Source organism: Mobula hypostoma, chromosome 4, assembly GCF_963921235.1.
Source record: "Mobula hypostoma chromosome 4, sMobHyp1.1, whole genome shotgun sequence".
Lineage (NCBI taxonomy): Eukaryota > Metazoa > Chordata > Chondrichthyes > Myliobatiformes > Myliobatidae > Mobula > Mobula hypostoma.
In genome coordinates this window covers 191,619,984-191,642,145 of record NC_086100.1, presented here as the reverse complement: position 1 = coordinate 191,642,145, position 22,162 = coordinate 191,619,984, and the positions used below count along the sequence as shown (strand labels likewise).

Genomic DNA, 22,162 nt, shown 5'->3' with positions numbered 1-22,162 from the left:
GGTGCCGGTGATGTGGGATGGTGGCTCTGTAGCAGTGATATTGTACCGTCTGCGAATACATGGCTCCTCCATAGAGAGAGTTAAGTGCACCAAGTTCCTGGGAGTTCACCTCGCAGGTGACCTCACCTGGTCCCTTAATGTCACCTCCCTGAGCAAGAAGGCACAGCAGTGCCTCCACTTCCTAAGAAGATTGAGGCAAACAAGGCTCCCACCCTGTCTTTTAACTGCACCATTGAGAGCGTCCTGATAAGTTGCATCTCCATCTGGTCTGGGAGAAGTCGAGCATCGGACCAGAAGTCCCTACAAAGCATGGTGAGAATAGCTGAGAGGATCATAGGGATCTCCCTACCATCCATCGGGGACATTTATCAGGAGCGCTGCATACGCAAGGCCCTTAGTATTATTAAGGACCCCATCCAGCTTCATCCAGCATCCTCTTTGACTTTCTACCATCAGGCAGGAGACTACGATGTATGAAAGCAAGAACAGTCAGTTTCTTCCCCCAGGTCACTAGGCTCAGAACTCCCAGCCGCATTGTACTCGAAGTGTCACTATTTAATCTGTTCTGTACCTTCCAATATTTCAGATTAATGCACTCTAGTTTGTTATTTATGTGTAATTCATCTATAGATTTTATGCTTAACTTCAAAAGTTATCGTGTGTTATGTGTATTACTGTCCTTTACACCCTGGTTCAGAGAAACATTTTCTCATTTCTATATGCATTATGTATGGTTGTATACATTATATATGCCCATGTATATAGTTAAATGACAATAAACTTTACTTGGCTTGATATTTTACTGTCTGTTATACAGAGCTTAGAACAGCACAACACGGTACAGGCCCTTCAGCCCACAAAGTTGCATCGTGATTTTAACCTACTCCAGGACCATTCTAACCCTTTCCTCTCTCATAGCCCTCCGTTTTTGTATCATCCTAGTTTAGAGGTGCATATCTTAGAGCCTCTTAAATGTTCCTAATGTATCTGCCTCCACCACCACCCCTGGCAGGGCATTCCACACACCCAGCCCTGTGTAAAGAACTCACCCCTGACATCAAATCATACAGGTCAAATCATTACACAGTGCATTGAACTAGAAGAAGGCAAAACAATAACAATACGGAATAACGTGTCAAAGGTGCCAAAAAGGCTCAGTGCAGGTGAATGAAAATGCACGAAATCGTAGCAATGTAGATCATGAGGCCAAGAGTCTGTGTTATTGTATAAGCAATCTGCTTAAGAGTCAGTTAACAGTGAGGTAGAAAATGCACTCAAGCACCGTGATGTGGGCTTTCGGGCATTTTTATCCTCTGCCCGAAGGGAGAGAGGACCAGAGAGAGTATCCGGGGTGCAGGCTGCTTTACTGCAGCCGTGAGAAGCGCTGAGTTGTGTTCACAACTCTCTGAGGCTTCTTGCGGTCATGTGCAGAGCAGTCACCATACGTTATTATACATCTGTCATGCATCCAGACAGAATACTCTCCGTGCTAAAATTAGTTTATAAGGAAATGAACTCAAGCAGCACACACAGAATGCTGAAGAAACTCGGCAGGCCAGGCAGCACCTATGGAAAGGAATAAACGGTTGATGTTTTGGGCTGAGACCCTTCATCAGGACTGAGGCCTCTCACGTTGATGAAAATAAACTGGTCTGAATCAGTTGTATTTTTATGAGGCCACTTACAGGCTGCACAATCACCTAAGCACGTCCCACTGAGAGGTTAAATGACTTCATGTTGCAGGAAGTTCCAGCTCCTCAATTTTGCTTATTAAATCTCATTTTATATCAAGTGCAGTGAATGTACGTGGACAGCCTGGTTCAGACGTTGCTGACAGTGGGTTTCTCAGCACACTGGTAGAACAATGGACACCCAGGGAGGGAGCGATCATGTAAAGAATAATGAATCCATGAGAGGGTTACAGCGGGAGTAATGAGTGCCAGACAAAACAATGACTGCCTGAGAGGCCATAGCTCATAGAATAATGACTATGTGAATGAGGAGATCGAGTTAAGCAAACAATCGTTACCCTTGTTAAAGATCGAGTGACTGAGAGCCTGTGAAATTACAACATGTATCTCGCAGAGAACAGGGGCTGTCATCAGAATAGGAGCCCCACCCCCCACCCTCATCTCACAAACAGGAAATTTGAGACAAGTCAGCAGAATACAAGGGATGTCTCCACAAGAGCTTAAAGAACAGCAGGAAGAGGCAGTCACCTAAATCCCAGGGATCCCAAGGGAATCTCCCGGACAGGACTCCCTGGCGATCGTTGCCAAGATTCATAAGACCAGAAGATATAAAATTACAGTCTGCCCCCACCCCGGTACATCGCTGGTTGCTGACGCAAACATCACATTTCACTGACAGGAGAAAATCTGCAGATGCTGGAAATCCGAGGCAACGCACACCAAATGCTGGATGAACTCAGCAGGCCAGGCAGCATCTATGGAAAGGAATAAGCAGTCGACATTTTGGCCCAAGACCCTTCTTCAGGATTGTCAACATTTCGGTCTAAGACCCTTCTTCAGGACTGAGGTGTCCTGAAGAAGGGGATCAGCCCAAACCATCGACTGTTTACTCTGTTCCATAGATGCTGCCAGGCCTGCTGAGTTCCTCCGGCATTTTGTAGGAGCAGAATTAGACCACTCACCCCATTGAGTCTGCTCCACCATTCAATCATGGCTAATTTTTTTTCTCTTCCCCATTCTCCCTGTAACTCTTAACCCCTTTACCAATCCAGAATGTTTTATCTCTGACATAAAGACATGCAATGAATTGCCTCCACAGTCCTCTGTGGCAATTTCACCACTCTCAGGATAAAGAAATTCCTCCTCACCTCTGTTCTAAATGGATTAAAAATTCCCTTTCAAACTCTGCTGCTGTCAATTACTGGAATGGTATGTGTACTACTCATTCAATGTTACCTAGTCATTATCACCTTGTTCTTTGCAGGGTCCAGTTGGGCAACAGCAACAGAACGTGATGGATGCAGCCCAGCCCATCACAGGCAAAGCCCTCCCCACCATTGAGCATATTTGCATGGAGCCATAAGAAAGCAGCATCCATCATCAAGGACCCCCACCATCCAAGCCATGCTCTCTTCTCACTGCTACCATCAGGAAGTAGGTACAGGAGTCTTCGGTCCCACACCACTAGGTTCAGGAACAGTTATTACCCTTCAACCATCAGGTTCCTGAACCAGCGAGGATAACTTCACTCAACTCACCATTAAACTGTTTCCTCAACCCTCGACTCACTTTCGAGGACACGACAGCTCATGTTTTCAGTATTATTTATTTAGTTTTTATTATTATCATTGCTTGTTTTAACTTGCACTGTTTATCTTCTTTTGCATATTAGTTGTTTGTCAGTCTTGGTGTGTAATTTTTCATTGATTCTTTGTATTACAGTGATTGCCTGCAAAAAATGAATCTCAAGGTGACATATACATACTTTGATCATAAATCTACTTTGAACTTTGAGATGACTGCATCATTTTAATGTTTTTCTTTGGTCCTCTATCTTCTTTCATGCTTTTGCCTCCTGCCTCCCTCGTTCCCTCCAGTCCTGCATCTCTCCCTTCCTCCCTCCCTTTCTTCCTTCCTTTCCTCCTTTCCCCTTTCTATCCTCTATTTCTTTCTTCCTCAGATGTCCAGATGAAGGGTCTCGACCCAAAATGTTGACCATCCATTCCCTGCTGCCTGACCCATTGAGGTCCGCTTGCATTTTGTTTGTTGTCTCAGATTCAAACATCTTTTTTGTCTCCATAATGATTAAAAGTTTTCTTTTCAAAGTCAAAGTCAAGTTTATTGCCATATTTCATATGCTGTTGATTTCCTCAACTACTTTCAATTCCCTGGCCCTGATTGCCTCATTTTCACCATGGATGTCTAATCTCTATACACTACTATCCTTCATTAAGAAGGACTTAAAGCTCTTTGCTTTTTTTAGACAATGGAGGTAATCAGTTCCCCTTCATCAGCATCCTCCTCCGTTTGCCGGAGTTGGTCCTCAACTTCAACAATTTCTCTTTCAGCTCCTCTCACTTTCTCCATACCCAAGGTGTAGCAATGGGCACCTGCTGGGCTCCAACTATACTTGGCTTTTTATTGGTTACATGGAACATCCCATGTTCCAAGCTTTCACTGTTAATGCTCCCCAACGTTTTTTGCACTACATTGACAACTGCATTGGTGCTGCTTTCTGTACCCATGCTGAACTCATCAATTTCATCAACTTTGCCTGCAACTTCCACCCTGCCCTTAAATTCACTAGGTCCATTTCTGACACCCTTGTCTATCTCTCCGTTTCCATCTCTGGAGACAGACTGTCTACTGATATCTTTTATAAACCTACTGATTCCCACAGCTAACTTGACTACATCTCTTCCCACCCTGTCACTTGTAAAAATTCCATTCACTTTTCTCAGTTCCTCCATCTCCGCTACATTTGTTCACAAGATGGGACTTTCCCTTCCAGAACAGCGTAGATGTCCTCCTTCTTTAAGGATGAGTGTGGCCTACATCCACCATTGATGCAGACCTCACCCACATCTCCTCTATTTTGTGGACATCTGCCCTCACCCCATCTTCCTGTTGCCTTAACAGGGATAGATTTCCTCTTGTCCTTACCTACCTCCTGATGAGCCTCAGGATCCAGCACATCATTTCCCGCAACTTCCATCACCTTCAACAGGATCCTACCACCCCACCACTCTCTGCTTTCTACAGGGATCACTCCCTCAGTGACTCCCTTGTTCATTCATCCCTCCTGGTGCTTACTGTAACTCTGCAAGTGGAAGAGTTGTCCATTCACCTCCTTTCTCACCGCCACTCAGAGCCTCAAACAGTCCTTATAGGTGAGACAACACTTCACCTGCAAGTCTGCTGGGATCATGTACTGTATTTGGTGCTTCCAATGTGGCATCCTCTACATTGGTGAGACCTGACGTAGATTGGGGGACCTTCAGTCTGTCCACAAAAGTCAGGAGTCCTACTTTAATTACACTTCCCATTCCCATAGCAACATGTTGGTCCATGGCCTCCTCTACTGCCAGCAATATGTCACTTTCGGGCTGGAGAAGCAGCACCTCATATTCTGTCTGGGTAGCCTCCAACCCAACAGCACGTGCATCTGTTTCTCTAACACACTGTAATTTCTCCCCCTCCTATTGTCTCTTCTTCCATTCCCCATTCTGGCTCCCTCCTCACCTCTTCGCTTCTCCTCACCTGCCTATCATCTCCCCCTGGTTCCCCTCCTCCTTCCATTTCTCCCATGGTCCACTTTCCCCTCCTACCAGATTCCTTCTTCTTCAGGCCTTCATCTCTTCCACCTATCATCTACTAGCTTGTTGCTTCAATAACCTCCCCCCCCCCATACATCCACCTTCCCACTCACAAGACTTCACTTATTTCCTCATTTCCTCATTTGTACTCATTTCCTCCCCCCCCACCCCCACCACCTCCTTATTCTGGACTCCTCCCCATTTTTTTGTAGTTCTGATGAAGGGTCTCAGCCCATAAGGTTGACTGTTTATTGCTTTGCATAGATGCTACCTGACCTGCTGAGTTCCTCCAGCATTTTGTGTGTTTTACTGTAATCTTGAGTACCTGATGAATTAAAATCACAGGTGATGTGAAATGTATTATCTTGCAGCAGCAGTATATCGTAAACCTCCAAGAGAACCACAACTTGTCGTGGTTTGGAGGTTTGTGTGCCTCAATGACTCAAGGAGTTACGTTGGCTGGAGTCAGGGCTTTATGCTTTGGCTCTTTGTAGGGTCACCCATGACAAAGGTAAAAGTGTAGAGGGCAGACTAAGAGTAGTCCACCAGTCCTCCAGGTTCGGGGGTTCAGCTCAGTGCTAGTAACCCTGACTGGTAAAACAAAATAGTTACAGAAACAGCAATGAAGAGTCCTTCTACATATGAGAACAGCAGTATTCCTGAGTTTCTTCCTGGGACTTTCATGACTGACAATGGTGAACACCAAGAAAAAGCTACTGACACGATGAAGGAAGCCCTGAACAGTGCCAGGGCTGGAGGACCTTCATTGCTGCCCTAAACACCGGTGGTATAACAGGCAGTAAGTGCAGTGCAAAGACATAAAGTTATGATAAATTATAAAAATATGTAACTAGAAGATACAACATCTTGTTAGGCATGAACATCTGAGCCAAAGTGCCTGTTTCTGTGCTGTGTGACTCTATGAGTTTGAGGATATTCGGTATGTCACCAAATCTGTACCGGTGTACCGTGGAGACCAATCTGACTGTTTGCATCACCGTCTGGTGTGGGAAAAAGCTACAGAGAGTTGTACATTCTGCTAGCTCCATCATGGGCACTAGCCTCCACACCATCGTGGATATCTTCAAAAGACAATGACTCAAAAAAGGCAGCACCCATCAGTAAGGAGCCTCGGCATCCAGATTATGTCCTCATCTCATTACTACCATCAGGGAGGAGCTACAGAAGCCTGAAGATCTTTGCATTTTCTCCTGCACCATCAGATTTCTGAATGGACCATGAACCCATGAACACTTCCTCACTATTTCACTCTATTTATTATGTCACGTGTCCAGCAGCAATGGATGTGAAATTGAGTCAGCTTTTATAAACAAACAACAATATTTATTAACCTCTACTCAAAAACATAGAAAACTAAACAAGCTAGCTTAACCGGAAATTAACTGTTATGCGGCTATATCGAACAAACAGTTGAACACAGAAATAGATCTTAAAGTGGTAAATTCGAACACAGTCTTTAAGTAGTCAGTTGAAAAGTCCAGTGATTTTTACAGTCTTTAAGGAGAGACTTTACTGCAGCAACAATTCCTCTGAAGAAAATGACGAATCTGCTGATCAAAGTTGAGTGATGCCTTGTTGAAGCAATCATGAAGAAATAAAGGAACTGACCTTTTCTCTCGGGAGGGTGGACACTGCACAAACTGTCCTGACCTTGCAGGGGTTTAACTCAAACATGCATGCCACAATTTCCCAGATGATTCAGATTCCAAACAGTCGGTCACTTCCAAAACACCGAACGTCATTAACTTTACCCAGTCCTTTGGGTTCCCGTACATTGGTAAGGTCTTCACTCTCCAATACTATACTGTAAAAGTAAACCAAATGTGCAACAAGCAAAAACTGTCAGTGATTGGCGAAACTGTTGGCAACAAAGTGTTTGCACCTTAAAATAGAAAGTAAAAATGCTGCATCACACTTTGGCTGGCTTCCTTAAATACCATAGGGATCATGCCATCATGTGACATAACATTACCCCACAGTCATGAGACAATTACATCATCCCACTCACAAGACCATTACATCATCCCACTGTCCCATGATCAAGCTGTGAGCATGTAACAATTAATATTTATGCGCTGGCTGGTGGCGTAGAGGCATCAGCGCTAGACTTCAGAGCGAAGGCTCCCGAGTTTGAATCCAGCCGGTTCCCTTGCAGGCTTTCCATCCGTGCTGGGTTGAGCATCGAGCTAGCAACTCGGCCTCGTAAAAATAAGAAAACCTGCTAAAAAAACACCACCATGACAGCGTCCCAATGACTCCACTCAGAGTTAAGGGCTTTCTTCTTCTTCTTCTATTAATATTTATATATATTTTACTATAATGTATAGCAATTTTTATGTATTGCACTGTACTGCTGCTGCAAAGCAACACATTTCATGATGTATGTCAGTGATAATAAAGCTGATTCTGAATCATGCAAGGAGGAGTAACAGGGTAGTGTTCATGGCTTCCTGGACCATTCAGCTGATAATGAGATTCATCCTCCCTGGAATTATTTTCAGGAATCGTGCAGATGAAGCTTTGTTCAGTAATCGGATGTCTCTGTTGCAATGAAGCTAGAAAACTGATCATGCAAAGGCTCATGTGCCACGGCTCCAGATTTTAGCATCTGCAGTCCCTTGTGTCCTCATGACTACGACTAATGCAACACCCACAGAATGCTGGAGAAATTCAGCAGGTCGGACAGCATCGAAGGAAAGGAGTGAACAGTTGATGCTTTGGGACCAGACACTTCTTCAAGACTGTGGAGGAAGGGTGAAGATGTCAGAATAAAAAAGGTGAGGGGGAAGGGAAAGAGGCTAGCTGGAAGGTGGTAGGCAGAGCCAGGTTTTGGGGAGGGGGGGGTCAAGGGCTGGAGAAGAAAGAATCTGATAGGAGAAGAGAGTGGACAATAGAAGAAAGGGAAGGAGGAGGGGACCCAGGGGTAAGTAATAGGAAGGTGAGAAGAAGTGAAAGGGCAGAGTGGGAAATGGGGCTGGGGGTTGGGTGGGCTAGGAGAATTTGTTCACGAGAGGGAGAAGTTGATATTCATGCCATCAGGTTGGAGGCTACCCAGCGGAATATAAGGTTTTGCTCCTCTGCCCTGAGGGTGGCCTCATCTTGGCACAAGAGGAGGCCATGGATCTACACGTTGGAACGGGAATGGGAATCAAAATTAAAATGTTTGGCCACCGGAAATTCCCGCTTGCGGCAGAGGTGCTCCCCAAAGCCATCACACAATTTATGATTTCTCCTTCTGCTGAACAATTCCCCCCTTCTTCTATTCCCCACTCTGACCTTTCCCCTTCATTTTCAGTCCTGAAGAAGGATCTCAGCCCGAAATGTCGACTGTTTACTCTTTTCCATAGATGCTGCCTGACCTGCAGAGTTCCTCCAGCATTTTGTGTCTATTGCTTGGATTTCCAGCATCTGCAGACTTTCTCGTGTTTGTGATTGGGATGTCAGAGGTGAGTTTTGTTTTACACAGTGTTAAGTACTCGGATCGCGCTGCCAGGATTGGCGGTAGAGGCAGATACATTAGGGACATTTAAGAAACTCTTAGATAGGCACAGGGATGATAGAAAAATGAAGGGCTATGTAGGAGGGAAGGGTAGGGTTAATCTTAGAGTAGGCAAAAATGTCGATACAACATCGTGGGCCGAGTGGCCTGTACCGTGCTGTAATGCTCTGTGTTCTATATTCTTGTATGATTAGGCTGGCTTTCACACAGATCCGTAGATTAATATGGGTATGGAAATCCAGTGATTTGTGATTTTGAAAACTACCGATAGAATGAGCTCGCTGGTCAACAGTCAGAATGGACGAGTGGGGCCGAAGGGCCTGTTTCTATGGTGCAAAACGCCACGACTCTTTGATTCGTATAGAAACAGGCGTAGATGAGAAGGAGATGGAATGTCAGAAATGTGGTAAATACATAGATAGATCAACAGACTGAGCCAAAGATGAGACATATATCTGGGCGATCGTTTGCCGCAATGAGATTGCTGCAATATTTAACTAAAGGAATGGAACAGTAGTTCGCCTCGGACACGGCTGAGTCAGACACCTGGCCGGAGTACTTCGCAATCTCCCTGCCGATAGTCAACTCTTTGACAGGAATCTGTCCTGTCCCTTGTTTAACTTCATTGTGCGCCGTTGACTGAAATATTAGAATTCAGATGTTCGATAATTCGAGTGCGGTGATCGCTCTGCATATATCTAGGGGGTTTTACATGACAGTTTTATTTCTCCTTGAACGGCGCGGAGAGAGAAGCCGACGAGGAGAGCGAGATCTCCGGAACCAGCCACGGACTTGACGGAACTCGCTGCGAGTCCGAGATATTCCCAAGTCAAATCGAAGAGCGAGTAGGGGCGAGAGGGCCACGGAGATATCCGAAAATAAGACAAAAGCTGTGAACCGTTCCTTTCTTGGTGTTTATACTAAGGACAATGAACAACAGGCCTTTTAGGTGTTGTTTCTGATGATACTGACGAACATCGAACCACAGAACCGCAGACGAGAGTGTGAGAGAGAGAGGACATTCGGTGAGCTGATTTCGCCGGAGAGGAAAGAGTTGCCTTTTTTATTTCTAATTTTCATTTTGGTGAAGAGGATTGTACGTCCGAATATCACCATTTTACTGATATAGTTCAGTGTACTCAGAGATGGAAACCTCGTACATTTCATTGAAACGCGCTCTAACTTGTAGGCATGCATATATTAAATAAGTAAATACCAGATGTATGTAGCATCTGCCTTGTTTGAATAAAATTGTATATGCTGTTCGGTAATTAAATTTACAAGTATACGCGATTACTGTACAATTACAAATATGCAAATATTATTGTACAGTGTATGCAAATTACAACTTATATAGCTCCCGTCGTTATTGAATAAGGTTTAATTATTTATAACATGCACAGATACTATGCAACAATATTACGATTAGTTAAATTGTGGTGAAGAGTTGGGCATTTTAAAAAAATGTCACTAAATAAGGTTTTATTTGTCAGCGGGTGCACGATACTTAATTCTCCTTCAATTATCCGCGAGTGTTCCGATGGCATTATTAGTTCTGATATCGAAATCCGCGCCGTTCACACTCTCAGGAATGTCAACTGCGTACAAAAAGGTAGCACCGAGGAGTTTAAGGCTCGGGTTTAAAACAGATTGTTATTTACGAGTACGTGGTTATTTTCCTCGGGTTTTGGCGAGGCTGTGGGGGTCAATTAGAAAACAGGATGATTCGCGTCGGGTTTGGATTCACAAAAAACCTGGGCGCCAGGTGAGTATCTCCAATTGGGGATTGAGGAGCTCGTTGACTCTCGGTTGACTTCCTGCTTCGGTCGAGTCCAAGTAGAGCCGGTAAAGAATCTCCCAATGCCTTCCCCACTTTAATACGTTTAGTGATTTTAAAAAAAGGATGAAGTATCCAGCAAGAAACCCGTTTAACTAATCTGAAGTAAGAAGGCGGCAACTTTAACTGTTACTTTGCTTTAAATATTTAGTTATTCTTTGTAAACCGTTCATTGATTATTCAAAGTTCATCGAAAATTTAATGCGCACATATGACCATATATTACCACGAGATTCAATTTCTTGCTGGCATTCACAGTAGAACAAAGAAATTCAATAGAATCAATGAAGAACTACACACAAAGACTCATAAACAATCAATATGCAAAAGACCAACTGTGCGAATACAAATCATAATAATAATATTGAGAACATGACTAGCAAAGTTCTTGAAAGTGAGGTTCTTGAATGTGTTTTCACATGCTCGAGTAGTGTGGTATTGTCTTATCTAAAGTACAATTTACTATCTAGTCGGGGATGCAGAATCTTGAAGCCGAGAGATCCAAACTGCAATGTAATCCCCTTGTCCGCCGTCCTTACAGCAAGTTACATTAGTCCTCGGAGCGAGCCACTGGTGGATAAAGGAAATGCTTCAAAGATAGCATCAAAATCAGACTGAAGAAATTCAACTTTACATCTAAAAACTGGGAAGGCATTGCATTCAATAGGTACACCTGGGTTAATCCGTTTATGGGGGAACTGCGCTGCATCAGAACGACCTCCACCGTGCCGCAGAGAACAAGCAGCCGCCGCGACAGGAGACTAAACAGCAGAAAGACCCAACCGCTGACCACAGCCGCTAGTTACTCTTGACCACACTGCCTCGGTGTGTGTGGACCCGGATCGGCCTCTACAGCCACCTGAGGACCCACCATTAGACAACCCCTTGGGGAACTCGAGTGATCGCACCACTACTACACACCCACCCTTCTATCACGTAGGAGCAGCAGTTAACCTCTTTACCACAAAATTGTCGGCTCGGTCATGCTTTACATCACCTACAGCGAACATGGACGGAAAGGACATGGGGTTAGCAACGCCATCCGGTCAAAGCCCAGAGCTAGAGAAGCTCCAAAGACCTCGTCCCCGAGAGAGGAAGGATATTTGAGGGGTTACACCTGGGGACAACTTGAAAGACTGGCCCAGGACAGAGATCTCTGGCGAGCTGCTGTCAGTGGTCTATGCCCTAGTAGGAGTGATAGGCTTAAGGGGAGTAGAGTGACTGTACACACACTCAGGGTCAAGTCAACGTCAAAGTTGTCAACATTAATTTATCATCAAAGTGGTTATATGTAACCCTACACATAAAAGAAGGCAAATCGTGCAAAATAATAAATAAATAAATAATACTGAGCACGTGAGTTGTACAGTCCTTGAAAGCGTGTGATAGGTTCAGAACTGAGATAAAAGTAAAATTAAATTTATTATCGAAGTACATATACGTCACCATTTGTATTTATTAATCCCACTATATAGCAAATGCTCCAAATGGCACGCTTCCCAAATTTATTTATTTATTTTATATATTGAGATACAGCGTGGGACAGGCTCATCCAGCCGCGCCGCCCAGCAATCCCCTCGTCTAATGACTGGACAATTTACAGTGACAAATTAACCTACCAACTGGTACGTCTTTGGACTGTTGGAGGAAACCCGACCACCCGGAGGGAACCGACGCGGTCACGGGGAGAAAGTACAAACTCCTCACAGACACAGCCTTTGACAACCAACTCCAAATCCTGGCCTTCACGTGTGGCTTAGCTTCTAAGTCCGGCGGAACTGAAGGAGAAGGGGCAAAGGCGGGTTACTGGCGCCTTAAAACCAGTCGCTTCGAGCAAATAGGGCTGACCTCCACCTTCCGCTGCCTTACTCATGGGGTAGATTTGGGAGTAAATCCCCGAGGAAAAATCCGGAGCTGAAATCCCTAAGGCAGTCCTACATGGAATTCAACGATGATTTGGCAACTCCTGATTCGCATCTGGTGCCAAAATGCATGAATCTCCGCCTTTCCTTAATTTCCTTAGGACTGACTCATCAGCTGTGTAGAGGTGGGTGGGGCTTCTGCTCTGGTTTGCATATCACGTAGACAGCGAGAACGCAGCGTTTATATTCGACCCCGATCAACGAACGGCCGATATGTCACCATATACAACCCCGAGACTCATTGTCTTGCGGGAATACTCAATATAACCATGATCCATGATCGTATTGAATGGCGGGTCAGGCTCGATGGTCCGGATGGCCTACTCCTGCTCCTATTACATAACAGTATCAATGAAAGGCTACACCAGTTTGGGCGTTCAACCAGTGAGCAAAACTGTGCAAATACAAAACGAAAGAAATAGTAATAATAAATAAAGAAATACGCATTGAATATCGCGAGCATAAAATTAAGAGTCTTTGATGAGTGAAATTATCCACACGGGTTCAGGAGCCTGAGGATTGAAGGGTAATGATTGTTTCTGAACAAGGTGGTGTGAGACCTGAGGCTCCTTCCCGATGATAGCAGCGAGAAGAGAGCATGGCCTGGGTGGTGATGGTGGTGCTTGCGGGCGGAGCTCCTTGACAAGGCAAGCATTTAAAAATGACCGCCACTTCCAGAGAACATATAATGCAGTTAGTTAGAGTGAGTACATGCAACGGAACATCGAAATTATACAAAGGAACGTACGCATTTATGTATAAACTGCGCGGGTGTCCTAAGAAATTCAAGTTCAAGTTTATTGTCATCCGACTGTACATATGTACAGATATACAACCTCTGGACCATGGTGCACCCGCACAACATATATCACACACAGCACATAAACAAAATACTAAACTAAACGTAAGTTCATAAAATATAATTCAAAATGCATGTAGTAAAGCGCAGCGCAGGTAAACAGTGAGTGAGTTTACAGCTCGCTGTCCCAGTGATGAGACCTAGGTGGTATCTATTAGTCTCACAACCCGAGGAAAGAAGCTGTTACCCAGTCTGGCAGGCCTAGTCCTGATCCGATGCCTTGCAGCTTCCGCACCACACAATGATGCAGCCAGACAGGACACTGTCGATGGTGCTCCTGTAGATAATTGTTAGAATGGAGGCGGGGAGCTTTGCACGCCTCTGTCTCTGCAGAAAGTGTAGACGCTGCTGTGCCTTCTTGACGAGCGCGGAGCTGTGGGTCCAGGTTGGATCGTCCGTTATGTGAACACCAAGGAACTTCACTCTCTCCACGGCAGAGCCACTGGTGTGCAATGGAGGGTGGTCGACCTGAAGTCTACAATCATCTCTTTTGTCTTGTCCATGTTAAAGGTCAAGTTGTTGCTCTTGCACCACTCGACAAACCTCTCAACGTCAAGCCTGTCTGTATGCCAACACATGATTGCTGCTGAGGCCATCAGCGAACTTGATAATGAGTTTTCGGCTGAATGTGACAGTGCAGTCCTGAGTCAGCAGTGTGAACAGCGGTGGGCTGAGCTCACAGTCCTGCGCGGGCACCAGTGCTCTGCGTGACAGACCTTGAGCTGTTGCTGCCAATTCAGACTGACTGGGGTCTTTCCGTCAAGACGTCCAAGATCCATTTACAGAGAGTGGTGAGGAGTCCCAACGAGGCCAGTTTACCCACAGCCTTTGAGGGATGGTTGTGTTAAACGCTGAGCTGAAATCGATGTACATCGTGGTGTATGAGGCATTGTTTTCTAGGTGGGACAGGACGGAGTGGAGGGCCGAGGCTAAGGCATCACCAGTGCACCGGTTTGACTGGAAAGGGTCCAGTGTAGGTGGGATTTTATACGATCCATTACCAGCCGTTCACAGCACTTCATGATTGTTGAAATCAGTGTCACCGGCCGGTATTGGTTTAGGCCAGTTACCTTCGCCTCCTTGGGCACCGGAATGTTCGTGGCTGCCTTGAAGCGTGCAGGTACAGTGTAAGGTCTTGCGATCCAATGCCTTGCAGCTCTCTTTCAGGTGGCAAGCAGAGTCCTTCAGCACCTGACCAGGTATGTCGTCCGGCTCTGCAGCTTTGCGTGGGTTTACCTTGGTTCGGATCCTACTCATCTCGTCAGCGGCCAGACAGGGTGCCAGTTCATCAGGCCGAGAGGAGGTTTACCTCAACGTCACATCATTCAATTGGTCAACTCGTGCATAGAAAGCATTGACCTTTCAGGAAGGGGGTAAATGGCGACTGCTCCTCTGTGTCCTTGTTCTCTAAGTAGTTTACAGTCTCTGTGTTTATGAAGTAGGAACCATATATGGGTGTACTGCATCCAGTACTTTTTCGGGGAGGTCCGGTTCTTCAGCCGGGGTTGGCAGCTCACCTTGGAGAAGGAAAACTCCGATCTTAAACCTCCGCTGCCCTGCGGCGATACCCACTCAAGGGGACGGCTTCAGGGATAAACCCAAAGGGAAAAATCCGGAGCTGGAGTCCCTCATGCAGTCTTGGGTTGAGTTCAACGCTGACTGGCAATTCATTCGATACTGCTGGTGCCAAACTGCATCAGTCTCCGCTGTTTCTTTCGGATAGGGGAAGTTTACTCGCTGGGCAGCAGCTTGCTCGCCATATTGTACGGCCCAGGCTTGTGTACCTAGACAGCGAGAACGCAAATCCATGGTCGACCGTGACCGACGGAGGCATCAAATACAATATTTATGTAGAGCAGATAACATATAAAAACAACGTTTGCTCTGCAGAGGTTCCGTAGTAACGGGCAGTGGTAATACAAAACACAAAAGATATAGCAAATGCTGGAAATCAGAGGAACACACACAAAATGTGTAGGATGCCGTGCACAATTCTGATTTGATGGCGACAGACGTGAGAAGGCACAGAGGAACATCTGGAGAAATTTCTGAAATGCCTGGTTCGCTGCCGCTGCTACTGTGCGATCGAGAATCTCCGTAGGGAAGGCCCCAAAAATCCCTGGTTTTGCCTGCTGCTGGCGACCGAGGCTGGGGTCGAAGCGTTCGGCAGAGATGGTGCTCAGTACTCGGTGTCGGAGAGCTGATCGGAGGCTCGAAGTTTTCGGACAACTCAGAGTCGGACTGTGGTCGGGCATGGCAGGGAGAGTTTTCTTCCTGCTCCCGTCTGCGTGAGATGTGGGACTTTCGAGAGACTTTGAACTTCTTTACTGTGCCCATGGCCTGTTCTTCATCAAGTTATGGTATTGTTGCACTGTTGTAACTACATGTTATAATTACGTGGTTTTTGTTAGTTTTTTCAGTCTTAGTCTGTCCTGTGTTTCTGCGTTATCACACCAGAGGAATATTGTATCATTTCTTAATGCATGCATTACTAAATGACAATAAAAGAGGACTGCGTGTCCTCATAATCTAAAAAAAAAATCTGAAAAAAATGCTAAAGGTTTTCAGCAGGTCAGGCAGCATCCAGGGAGAGCAATAAAGAGTCAGCGTTTCTGGTGGAGACCCTTCATCAGGACTGGAAAGGAAAGGAAAAGAAGGCGGGGAGAGGAAAGAGCACAAGGCAGGAAGTGATATGTGAACTCAGGTGAGGGAGATGGTGGGCGGCTGCGAAGTGGGAATGAAGTAAAAGGCTGGGAGGTGATGGGTGGAAATGGTAAAGAGTTGGAGAAGAAGAGATCTGATAGGAGAGGAGAGTGGGCCAGGGGAGAAAGGGAAGCAGGACGGGCACCGGGGGAGGTGATAGGCAGGTGAAGAGAAGAGGAGAGAGGCCAGAGTGGGGAACAGAAGAAGAGTGAAGGCGGAGGAGAAATTACGAGAAGGAGAAATCAATTTTCATGCCATCAGGTTGGAAGCTACCTAGACGGAATATATAAGTGTTACTCCTCCACCCTGAGGGTGGCCTCATCTTGGCAGATGAGGACACTCCAAATACTCAAATGAAAATTCTCACATATTCAAAATGGGCTCGGTGCAGACGTGAGTGAAGCCACCTACGCCAGTCCAGGAGACCGACGGTTCTGGGACAAGAAGTGCTCCTGAGCAAGAGAGACCAAATGCAGGAGAAGAAGACAGAAGGGAGAGGGGTAGGAGTACAAGCTAGAAGGTAACAGGTGATGCCAGGTGGGACGGATTGCAAGGCTGGGAGGTAACACAAAACGAATCTGCATATTTGCATATTGATTCCTCGATACACATTACCATTTAAAGAATGATAAATACAAGATGCAAACACGAGGAATCCTGCAGATGCTGGAAATTCAAGCAACACACATCAAAGTTGCTGGTGAATGCAGCAGGCCAGGCAGCATCTCTAGGAAGAGGTACAGTCGACGTTTCAGGCCAAGACCCTTCGTCAGGACTAACTGAAAGAAGAGCTAGTAAGGGATTTGCACTTTCAAATTTCTTACTAGCTCTTCTTTCAGTTAGTCCTGACGAAGGGTCTCGGAACGAAACGTCGATTGCACCTCCTCCTAGAAATGCTGCCTGGCCTGCTGCATTCACCAGCAACTTTGATGTGTGTTGCATGAATAGAAGATGTTCTGCAGAAGCTAGAAATCCAGGGCAACACACACAAAGTGCTGGAGGAACTCAGCAGGTCAAGCAGCATTCATGGAAATGAATGCAGTAACTCATATTCCGTCTAAGCAGCCTCCAACTGGATGACATGAACATCAACTTCACCTTCCGGCAGTTCTTCCCCCCTCCTTCCTTTTCCTTCTCTTCCCCATTCTGTCCTCTTACCGCACCGGCCTGTCACCTCTCACTGGCGCCCCTCCCTCTCCTACGCTTCCTCTCCAACTCTTCACCTTTCCCACACACCTGGCTTCACTAACACCTTCTAGGTAGCCCTCCTTTACCCCCCCCCCACCTTTTTATTCTGGCATCTTCGCCTTTCCTTTCCAGATCCGGCGAAAGACCTCGGCCCGATACGTCGACTGCTTATTCATTTCCATAGATGCTGCCTGACTTGAGTTCCTCCAGCATTTTGTGCGTAAATTTATTGCACGAATATTATCCTCAAACGCCCCATTCTTATTCGCTAGCTCCACCCATTCTAAGTTACAGCTATCTTTCCGCTGAAACTTTTGCTCGGGCTCTTCATTGCTGCTTCGCCTACTGGGTCAAGAGCGAAGCTCAGAAGGCAGATCCGCTGCTCTTTTGGGTTTTATTCGAATCTGTGGTAGTTAAACCTGCGGAACGCATCACCGGCACCAGCCTTCCCGTCATCAAGGACATATTCCAGAAAGGTGCCGGAAAAAGGCCAGTAACATCACTCTCATGGTCTGTCTGTCCCATTTCCATCAGGGAGAAGACTACTACGTGGCATCCACATCAGGCCGATCAGAGTTAAAATAGTTGCTTCGCCCCTGTCAGGCTGACCAACAACTCTATCCATTAACTCCTCTCCATGGCCCTTCACAGCCTCCCCACCCCACCCCACCCATGCACAGCCACTTGTGCTTAGAGGATTGTTTTTATATTTATATTTATTGTGTGTATTTATGTTGCAACTGATCCGAAGTTACACCTATTTCGTTCTTCTTTGCGCTCGTGTACTGAAAAATGATGATACACAATTTTGAACCTTGACAAATGTACTCGAAGAGTTCGCCATATTTTCCGGGCAGGACAGCATTGCTAGAGTAACACAGACACAATTCTGGAGGAGCTCAGCAGATCAGGCAGCATCTATGGAAAGGAATAAGGAGTCGACGTTTAGGGTCGAGACCATTCATCGGGGCGAGATTTCGCGGCTCTCATCTCCGGTTCAACAGTTAAAACATCTCTCCCGCCACAGATAACACATGTTCTAATTAACAGCCCATTATAATTCACTTAATCTTTTTTTTTTGACATCGGCAATATACGAAGTCCCACACTTGCAGATGTTCGAAGATTTAAAGTAAAAACATGCGTGCATTCTCTTGAGGCTTCGCGCTCGTAACCATACCCAAACAGTCCAGGCGGACAGGCCGTCGATTTCTGGAATTCGCGAAATATCCAATTAAACGACACGTTACAGAGTATAGGAGAGTTTTCCATTCTCGATCTGCGTCGTGTGAGCGAGAGCGTTACATTTGTCATTGGCATCGGATATGTCGACTCCCTGCTGTCCGTTGCCTCTTTGCTTTCGCGCCGTTTCCTGCTCCCCACTTCCCGCTCTTTGCCCTTCAGACCATAAGACGCAGAAGCAGAATTAGTTGCCCCTGCTCCGCCTTTCGATTATGGTTTATTTATTATCCCTCTCAACCGCCTTCTCGCCGTAAATTTTGACGCACTTACTAAATAAGAACCTATCAACCTCCGCTTTAAATACAATATACCTAATGACCTGACCTCCACAGCCGAATTCCACAGATTTGCCACCCTCTAGCTAAAGAAATGCCTCCTCATCTCTGTTCTAGATGGAGGTCCTTGTATTCTGAGGCTGTGCCTCTGGTCTTAGACTACCCCACTATACGAAACATCCTCTCCATTTCCACTCTATGACGAACTTTCAATATTCAATATGAAATCTCCGCCCCCCCCCCCATTCTTCTAAACACTAGCAGGTACAGGCCTAGAGCCACCAAACGCTCCTCACCCTTTTCATTCCTGGGATCATTCACGTGAACCACCTCTTGACCCTCTCCAATGCCAGCACATCCATATTCTGAGTTTCTAGTTGCCTTGTAATTAATGCTGACATTGCATTTGCCCTGCTGTAATGGGGGGAACAGAACTGTGTACAGTACTTCAAATGTGGCCTCACCAGCTTTATACAGCTACAAAAGAACTTCGTAAATGTTATACTCAGTACCCCTGAACAATGAAAGCTAGTAGATCATGCGCCCTTCTCTCTCTCCTTTTCTTTCCTTCTCCCTCACACGTGCACACACACACACACACACACACACACATACACATGCACACACACACACCCATACAAACACAAAGAGACACACACACACAAAGAGACACACACATGCACACACACACACACACACACACAAAGAGACACACACATACACACATACGCACACACACACGCATGCAGTGATACATAAGCACAGACAGAAGTAGGAGGAGAAACTGAGAAACAGGGAGAGATGGACAGGGAGGAAGAGAGGATGGAGTAGAGGGAAATGAAAAGGATAAAATAGCTCTTGTAGGGAACGGGAGGAGACGCAATTCAAAGCAGTGATACAGAGATGGAGAAAATGGGACAAAGTGATATTGGTCTATTATCACATATTCTGATCTACATTGAAAAACTTCTTCTTTATACAGATCATTTCATCACATTAGTACATCGAAGTGGTACGAGGGCCTGCTGGATGGGTATAGGAACTTCTCTGTCCTGTCTCCTCACCCCAAGACCCTCCACTCCTACCAGCATGGCTCCAGCTCCAATTTTCTATCACATCACCACGGCACATCTCGTGTTCACTTTGCCTTCATTGTTTGAGGTGATAGTTCACCACAATTCACCTCAAAAAAAAGTCTTAGTAAAGTTTTTAATTGAATTTCTTTGCTTTTGAACTGCCAGTAAGTTGTCAAACATCTTTGATAACACCATCTTAAACTGGAATGATGTATCTAGTTCACGCAGTGGAGAATAAAATAGCCACCTCCGGGTTGTTACATTTTCCCACCTTGTAGTCTGTTCTGCCCCAGACATCATTATGGTCCTTTCACTGGGACCTTTTCCTCAGACAAAGGATTCAGAAGTGCAGCCAGGGCATTCTGCGAGTCTGCTGGGCAAGGCAAAGCCTCAATGGTTGAGTCTGCCGGAGGCTGGAGGCCAAAGGTGCCCTGCCCTGGCATTGGAGGATGGATTATGCACGTGGGTGGCTCGGTGGGAGGAATGCGCCTTGTTCTGCTGTTGTTGGTTTGTTGCCTGTTGTGTTCTGTGTTGATCTAACAAGCATTGTGGACTTGCTGTGTTGGTGTTGGAACTTGTGTCGACACCTGAGGGCTGCCCACAGCACATCCTCGGGTGCATTGGCTGTTAACAAAAACAGCATACTTTACTGTATGTTTCGATGTACATAATTAAATCTGAATCTTGAAACTTCCCCTCCATGGACTGTCTACTCTCCTCTCTTCCTTGGGAAAGCAGCCAAAATAGTCAAAGACTTCACCCGCCCTGGACATTCTTTCTTCTCCCCTCCCCTCTCGCATTGAGTGAGTGAATGGGCCAGTGAAGGAGTGGAGCTTTGAGGCTTTCACTCAAGAGGCTTCGACGAGAAGAGGTGGAGGACGAGCTTGTTCCCAATTAGTCTTTACAGTGCCTCCTGAGACGGTGATGTGCCTCTCATGTGAGATGTGGCAGTCTTGGGGGAACTCCCCTCTCCCGCAGACTCACATCTGCCAGAAGTGCATATAGCTGGGCGATCTGGAAGACCGTGTAAGGAATCTGGTGCAGCAGCTGGATGACCTTCGACTCATAAGGGAGAATGAGGCAGTCATAGATGAGAGCTACAGGGAGATAGTTACACCTAGGCTGCCGGAAGCAAGTCATGGGGTGACAGTCAGAGGGGGGAAAGTGAAAGTGATAAGAGAGGTAGTACAGAGCACCCCTGTAGCCATTTCCCTGAATAATAAGTTTACCGTCCTGGATACTGTTGGCGGGGACGACTGAACAGGTGTGAGGCATGGTGGCAGGGCCTCCGGCACTGAGTCTGACCCTGTGGTGCAGAAGGGTGGGATGGAGAAGAGGAAAGCTGTCGTCTTTGGAGATTCTATAGTCAGGGGAGCAGACAGGAGATTTTGTGGACGTGAGAAGGACACCCGCATGGTTTGTTGCCTCCAGGGTGCCAGGATCCGGGATGTCTCTGACCAGGTGCACAACATCCTGGTACGAGAGGGAAAGCAACCAGAAGTCGTGATACATGTTGGGACCAATGACGTAGGCAGGAGGAGGGATGAGGTCCTGAAGTGTGAATTTCAGGAACAAGGCAGAAAGCTGAAGAACAGGACCTCAAGGGTGGCGTTCTCAGGATTGTTACCAGTGCTACGTGACAGTGATGGTAAGAATTGGAGGAGATGGCAGTTGAATGCGTGGCTGAGGAGTTGGTGCAGGGAGCAGGGTTTTAGATTTTGGGATCATTGGGATCTCTTCTGGGGAAGGTGGGACCTGTACAGATTGGATGGGTTGCACCTGAACTCGGGGAGGTGCAATATCCTTGCAGGTAGGTTTGCTAGCATGGTTCAGGAGGGTTTAAACTAATTTGCAAGGGGGATGGGACCCAGAGCGATAGAGCAGTGGAAGAAGTGCATGGAGTAAAGCCAGCTCTAACATATAAAGAGGCTTTGAGGGAAGAGAAGCAGAATAAAGGGTGTAAAGGTAGTAAGGTAGAAGGGCTAAAGTGCGTGTACTTCAATGCAAGAAGCATCAGGAACAAAGGTGATGAACTGGGAGCTTGGATACATACATGGAATTATGATGTAGTGGCCATTACAGAGACGTGGCTGGCACCAGGGCAGAAATGGATTCTCAATATTCCTGGATTTCAGTGCTTTAAAAGGGATAGAGAGGACGGAAAAGGAGAGGAGGGTTGGCATTATTCGTCAGGGATACTATTACAGCTACAGAAAGGGTGGGTAATGTAGCAGGATCCTCTTTTGAGTCAGT

The 22,162-nt window shown here is 46.1% G+C and overlaps 2 long non-coding RNA genes across 2 annotated transcripts in view; one reads left to right on the top strand and one right to left on the bottom strand.

Moving 5' to 3' along the window:
* The window catches only part of LOC134345010 (uncharacterized), a 21,177-nt gene extending 13,968 nt beyond the window's left edge, over nucleotides 1-7,209 (bottom strand). The window contains exon 1 of the long non-coding RNA XR_010017590.1: nucleotides 6,917-7,209. This is a non-coding gene — a long non-coding RNA (uncharacterized LOC134345010). The remainder of the gene's footprint in view (nucleotides 1-6,916) is intronic.
* A 706-nt stretch (nucleotides 7,210-7,915) lies between these two features.
* LOC134345009 (uncharacterized) overlaps nucleotides 7,916-22,162 on the top strand; it is a 35,983-nt gene continuing 21,736 nt past the window's right edge. Inside the window, exons 1-2 of the long non-coding RNA XR_010017589.1 lie at nucleotides 7,916-8,085; nucleotides 8,656-8,754. This is a non-coding gene — a long non-coding RNA (uncharacterized LOC134345009). The remainder of the gene's footprint in view (nucleotides 8,086-8,655; nucleotides 8,755-22,162) is intronic.